We start from the raw sequence: 7,590 nt of genomic DNA, 5'->3' as shown, positions 1-7,590 counted from the left end.
GAACGTACCTAACGTTTCTTAAGGTTAACTTATAACCTTCTTTAAAATTTAGCTAAATGTCACCTAGACATTTGTTCTCACACTTCTTTTCATTTGCCACTGAAGCAAAACCAGAATTTTCACTTCTAAAGTTTGAAAAAATCTCTTTAAACGGACTCATATGAAAAGTGCAACCAAAGTCAATTAATCGTTCATATTTATTCACAGAATGAACTGAATTAGTTTCACATACCACAAATACTTCACCAGAATTATCATCAGAAACATTATTAACCTTTTCTTTATCTTCATAGTGTCTTTCTCTATTTTCTCTTTTGGGTTTTCTACAATCTTTAATATAATGTCCTTTAGTACCACAATTATAACAACGTCTTTCTCTAGTTTTATCATCTTTATATGAGTTTTCTCTAGTTCTAGATTTGTTTCTACTACCACTTCTACTTTTACTTCTACTTCTGCTTCTATTATTGTATCTAGAGCCAGAGTTTCTAAATATAGGTCTTCCCCTAACAAAATTAACCTCATGTTGATTTTGGCTGGGTTTATTTATTTTTAAATCATTTCCTTATTTTTTTAAACCATTTACAATAGTTACTAAGTTTACACTATCCCTACCGTAGCTTATGGCCGCTTTCACATCAGAATAAGTTTCAGGAATGGCATTTAGTAAAACAATAGCAGAGTATTCATCTATGTTTTTACCACCCGTGAGTTTTATATCTTGTACTAACTTGGTGAAGTCATCTAGGTTTTCATCAATATTTTTTTGGGTAAATATAATTTTCATTAAGTAAAAAAAACTAGTAGTACAACACGGTGTTCGTCAGTTGGTTTCTCTCTCGATAGGCCAAGGGAGACGCCATAGTCTATATAAAACACTTGTACTAACAGTATTGGGTAGATTAATGATGAGAATCCTTTGTCTGACATCATCCACGATCAAGATAGCCAACGTAATTGGCCTGCTCTCTATATGCTCAAATCGCCTGAGGTTTTCATCAATATTCTTTAGATAGATCAAGTTTATATCTGAAAAAAATTTTCTAACAGAAAGAGCTTACTAGGTAATGATGTTTCAATGTATAAATCTTCTAATTTTTTTCAAAGTTCTTTTGAAGAGTTTTGTTTTCCTACTTTTCTAAGGACGGTATCAGATAAGTTCATAATAATTGAAGAGTAAGCATATTCATCATTTTCCAACATCTTTTCTTCTAAAACATTTCCATTATATTTACCGTCTATTACTTTAAAAACCTTTTGTTGGATTAGAATTCCTTTCATTTTCTGTTGCCATATAAAAAAATCACTTTTGCCATCAAAGGATTGTAAATTATATTCGACCATTTTCAAAAAAGGATCAGTGTTTAAAAAACAAAAAGTATTTAAGCGAAGTTTCAAAAAAATTTAAGAAAGATAGATTTTTAGAAAATTATTATCACAGATTTAGTAGTTTAAGTAATTATCTCGACAGGGGTTCACAAATAGTAATTTCAAACACTTATTTTGACAGTAGTCTCAGAGAAACAGTGGAAATTTTCTTCAACAAAAAACAGATCACAATAATAGTTTCAGAGAGTTATTTTAACAATAATTTTCCAGAAAAAATAGATCACACAGATCACAAATAGCAATTATGAACAAGTTTCAACAAATAATTACCAGAGAATGCTCACACTTAGTTACAGTAATATTTCAGAAAAATAGTCACAACAGACCACAATAATAGGAATAACCACAGGAATAGTTCAAAAGATAACCAAAGTAATAGTTCCAGAAAAATAACCACAATAGATAAGAACCGAGGCCTTCCAGCCTAAGTCCCAACCAGAAACTCGAAGACCTCAAGGGTCCGGCCAAGTGGGATATTAAGGGAATTTAACCGCGGTAAACAATAATAATAATCAATAGATCAACCAACAGAAAAAAGAAAAAAATTGCAAAAATCTTAAAAGGAGGGGTTTAGAGGTTATCACCACCAAGGCGAGATCGGTGATCAGAGACGAGGCTCTGATACCACTGTACGATGCGTTGCGTATAGATAATTAATATTTATCTTATTTTTCAATTCATTTTTGTAAAAGATAATTACAAATTCAAAAAAAATTATAATTCTGAATTGTTAAAAAAATATAATTTATATAATTATTATTTATTAAGTACTAATATAATAATTATTATATGTTAAGCACTAATATAATAATTGTTATATGGCTTATAGTAGCAACAACTATTCCAAGGTTTTTTTCTTTTTTAGGAAATGTCCTTATGAATATAGTTGTGTTACTTTGTTTGTGAATTTTGTTGATTCTATTTTTCAATTTCTTTCTCTTTGTTTAATTCATAATGATGTTGATACAATTACTGAGAAATATAGTTCTAATCTTGATTTCTGTTACGAAAAATTTTAAGAAAAATATTTTTTTTAATTGTGTTAATTGTAGTAAATATATATATATATATGCATTTTCTATCGAACTTATTGTCTTTTTTTTTGCCACTTAATATATTGGGTGTTTGTTTCTCTTTTAGTAACTATAATGATGTTGCATTTACTAATTTGAAGTACTCCTTTATAACTTAGTAAACCAAGCCCTTGATTTTACGGACCACCATACTACGTATCGTAATAGATGGTTCACATGTAATTGACTCATTCAACCACGAATGTGTTGAGATGTCTACCACCAAGATCTAGGGTAGAAAACCAGTAAGAAAAATATAATTGTAAATTTTTGAAATGCTACAGCTCTTAATATTATGATAAAATGAACTGATTGAAAAGAATTCGAGATGAATACCTCAAAGTTGTCTCAAGATTTAAGAGAGATTCAAAAGACAATTCAAAACTATTGAGGTTTTATCATAAAATATCTGCAACAATTTTTTATAACAATTCAAAGTTTGTAACATATTCGTAATTTTTTAATTATATTCTGAAAAATAAGACAAATATTACAATCAGACACATACACCATACTAGTTTCAAGGAAAAAAAAATATACGTACAAAATGCTGACCTTAGAAGTGATCTTAAAAATTAGAATTACATCACTCAATTAACATTTTTAGTCATATATATAGAATGAGGTTTATATTATCTATTTTTAGAAAAAAATCTAGAAATCCCCCCCCCCCCCGTAATAATAGAAATGTTCACAAAACTCCCTATGAAAATTAAAGTATCAAATACTCCCCCTATGATATAAAATAAAGTTCAAAAAACTTCCCTCCGTAAAAAAATTGAGTCACACGCGCTTTGACTGCGATTTTTCTATGAAATTACCTTTTTTTTATATTTTTGCCTTTCTCTCACTTGTAATATATATAATATTATATATATGAATTTAATAATAAAATATTATTTATATAATAATTATTTAATTAAAATATTATACATTTTTTATAATAATAAAATATTTTTTATATAATAATTAAAAAAAGCAGCAGTCATTGCCCAATACAATGAGGGCGACGTCGGTCGGTCAGATCTGGGCGGCCGATGACGCCTAAATGGACGGTGGGGGGAGGGAAGGGGAGGGGAGAGGAAAGGTCACCGGGAGGAAGGGGGAGGGGAGGGTTTGCAGGCGGAGGGGTGGGGGGGGGGGGAGAAGATGTTAGGGGGGTTATAATTGTTATTTTGAATTTTTTTTATAAATTATAATTATATATATTATAAATATATTTTAATAATTATAAATTGTTATGAATTGAAATAATTATATATTAATAAGCTTAGTTTGACCGATTGACTAGAATGGGTATTTTAGTCATTATTGCTAAAAAACAGACTCAAATTGACCAGGGAGCGGTGTGATTATTTATTCGTAACATATGAGTGATTTTCTACATTAAAAATATCATAGGGGGATTTTTGATATTTTGTTATATCACACGAGTCAAAAATGATTTAACCCTATATTTTTATTTTTATAAGTGTAAAATTAAAAATTTATCAATATTTTTGAACAATTCTTAATGGATTAAATGTGAAAGTTTGAATGGTGTGTGTAATTTTAGAACTTTTTGGAAGAAAGTGTAATTTCTCATTTTTAAGTTAATGTTGCTTATTATTATGTGGTTAGTTACTATGTAATTTATTAGATATAAGAGTGTTTTGCCTATTTTAAAATAAGAAGGGAGGCTTTTGCTGAGTTTTTAAATCACATGGGAGTTTTATGCAATTTGGCCCAAATAATTACACTGTCTTTCCCTGAGATCTGGTATAATTACACGTAGATCTCCTGTGGTCTGGAAATTTACATTTAGTACTCATAAGGTTTGCTTCCTATGAAATTACCTATTTTTTTTTATATTTTTGCCCTTCTCTCACTTGTAATATATATAATATTATATATATGAATTTAATAATTAAATATTATTTATATAATAATTATTTAATTAAAATATTATACATTTTTAATAATAATAAAATATTTTTTATATAATAATTAAAAAAAAGCAGCAGTAAGGGCGACGCCGGTCGGTCAGATCTGGGCGGCCGACGACGCCCAAATGGACGGTGGGGGGAGGGGAGAGGAAAGGTCACCGGGAGGAAGGGGGAGGGAAGGGGTGGGGGGGGGGGAAGAAGATGTTAGGGGGGTTATAATTGTTATTTTGAATTTTTTTTATAAATTATAATTATACATATTATAAATATATTTTAATAATTATAAATTATTATGAATTGAAATAATTATATATTAATAAGCTTAGTTTGACGGATTGACTAGAATGGGTATTTTAGTCATTATTGCTAAAAAACAGACTCAAATTGACCAGGGAGCGGTGTGATTATTTATTCGTAACATATGAGTGATTTTCTACATTAAAAATATCATAGGGGGATTTTTGATATTTTGTTATATCACGCGAGTCAAAAATGATTTAACCCTATATTTTTATTTTTATAAGTGTAAAATTAAAAATTTATCAATATTTTTGAACAATTCTTAATGGATTAAATGTGAAAGTTTGAATGGTGTGTGTAATTTTAGAACTTTTTGGAAGAAAGTGTAATTTCTCATTTTTAAGTTAATGTTGCTTATTATTATGTGGTTAGTTACTATGTAATTTATTAGATATAAGAGTGTTTTGCCTATTTTAAAATAAGAAGGGAGGCTTTTGCTGAGTTTTTAAATCACATGGGAGTTTTATGCAATTTGGCCCAAATAATTACACTGTCTTTCCCTGAGATCTGGTATAATTACACGTAGATCTCCTGTGGTCTGGAAATTTACATTTAGTACTCATAAGGTTTGCTTCCTATGAAATTACCTATTTTTTTTTATATTTTTGCCCTTCTCTCACTTGTAATATATATAATATTATATATATGAATTTAATAATTAAATATTATTTATATAATAATTATTTAATTAAAATATTATACATTTTTAATAATAATAAAATATTTTTTATATAATAATTAAAAAAAGGCAGCAGCCATTGCCCAATACAATGAGGGCGACGTCGGTCGGTCAGATCTGGGCAGCCGACGACGCCCAAATGGACGGTGGGGGGGAGGGAAGGGGAGGGGAGAGGAAAGATCACCGGGAGGAAGGGGGAGGGAAGGGGGGGGAGGGTCTGCAGGCGGAGGGGTGGGGGGGGGGAAGAAGATGTTAGGGGGGTTATAATTGTTATTTTGATTTTTTTTTATAAATTATAATTATATATATTATAAATATATTTTAATAATTATAAATTATTATGAATTGAAATAATTATATATTAATAAGCTTAGTTTGACCGATTGACTAGAATGGGTATTTTAGTCATTGTTGCTAAAAAATAGACTCAAATTGACCAGGGAGCGGTGTGATTATTTATTCGTAACATATGGGTGATTTTCTACATTAAAAATATCATAGGGGGATTTTTGATATTTTGTTATATCACACAAGTCAAAATGGATTTAACCCTATATTTTTCTTTTTATAAGTGTAAAATTAAAATTTTATCAATATTTTTGGATAATTCCTAATGGATTAAGTGTGAAAGTTTGAATGGTGTGTGTAATTTTAGAACTTTTTGGAAGAAAGTGTAATTTCTCATTTTTAAGTTAATGTTGCTTATTATTATGTGGTTAATTACTATGTAATTTATTAGACATATGAGTGTTTTGCCTATTTTCAAATCAGAAGGGGGGCTTTTGCTGAGTTTTTAATCACATGGGAGTTTTATGCAATTTGGCCCAAATAATTACACTGTCTTTCCCTGAGATCTGGTATAATTACACGTAGATCTCCTGTGGTCTGAAAATTACATTTAGTACTTATAAGGTTTGCTTCCGTCTAATAGATTTACCCATCCATCACTTAAAATTCATAAAAATTGTTGATATTTTTTTAAAAAAAGGATAACAATTTATATTTACGCCCAATTGACTTATTATTGACTTATTTCAAGTAAAATAATACTTTCTGACTAAACTAGAAAATATACTTCCTACATGCATTAACATGTGAAGATGCAGGGTAGTTTGGCTATAAAAAGATTTGTTTGACCTGCAATAAGTCAATAATAAGTGAACTGGGGGTAATAATGGATTTTCATTTAATTTTTTATTCATATTAGCAAATTTTGTGAACTTTGAGTAACATAAACAAACTTTAGGAATACTAGATTTAATTTTTTCAAATTACATAAAATTTATGTGTAGTTACACCAAACATTAAGAATGGGAGGTGTAATTATCCCATAAAATATATATTATCACACATAACTTTGTATCAAAAATTAAGAATGACCGATGTAATTATTCCCATAAAATATATGTTATCACACTTAATTTTGTGTATACATATATAACTAAAGATTTACGCGTTATGCAAGTGTTGAGATAGTCACCCCAATAATTTATAGTAGTTTGCATGCAATTTTGTGAGGACTATGTTCTGAGGGTGTTTGCTTGTGGAGTAATGCATTCGTTATGTTGAAAATTTAAATATGGTGTTTGGATTCATTTTTAAAGTGTCTTATTATATTTTGTGGAGATAAAAAGAGAAAATAGAAATAAATATGTATATGTTGGAAATAGTGTGTGTGTTATTAGCTTATTATTGAAAAAATTTAAAATAAATATTTTATTTTATAAATTTTATTTTTAAATTAAATTTTTTCAAAGTTCAAAATTATAAGCGATTTTGTATCATAAAATAATAAATATTACACTGTTTTTTGAAAATACTCAAATTTTTATAATTTTAATAAACTTTATTACAATTAATTTTTTCTTCTCTCTCACATTCTCTATATTTATTTTTCTTACAAACTTTCATATTTTTAATAAACCAACAATTATAATTTTTTTTCCTTTTTTATCTGAACCCACATTTCTTTTTCTCACATACTTCTTTCTTTATGAGGCAAACGATATAAATTAGACCCACAAAGCGTACCCCACGTTTAGGGTTTGGAAAATACATTATTTCATAAAAAAAAAAACAGAAAAGAAATTGAGAAAAATATATTTCATATTATTTTGTAAAAAAAATATTAAATTACCTCTTTTCTCTTTATTCGCCACTAGCAGTAAAAGGCAGAGTAGAGTAGTGTTCGTTTAGTCTTTTCACAATAATAAGAAGGGTAAAG

Source organism: Sesamum indicum, linkage group LG6 (genome assembly GCF_026168435.1).
Source record: "Sesamum indicum cultivar Baizhima isolate 11 linkage group LG6, ASM2616843v1, whole genome shotgun sequence".
NCBI classification, from domain to species: Eukaryota; Viridiplantae; Streptophyta; class Magnoliopsida; order Lamiales; family Pedaliaceae; genus Sesamum; species Sesamum indicum.
The sequence above is the reverse complement of the archived record's forward strand: the minus strand, read 5'-3'. Positions refer to the sequence as shown.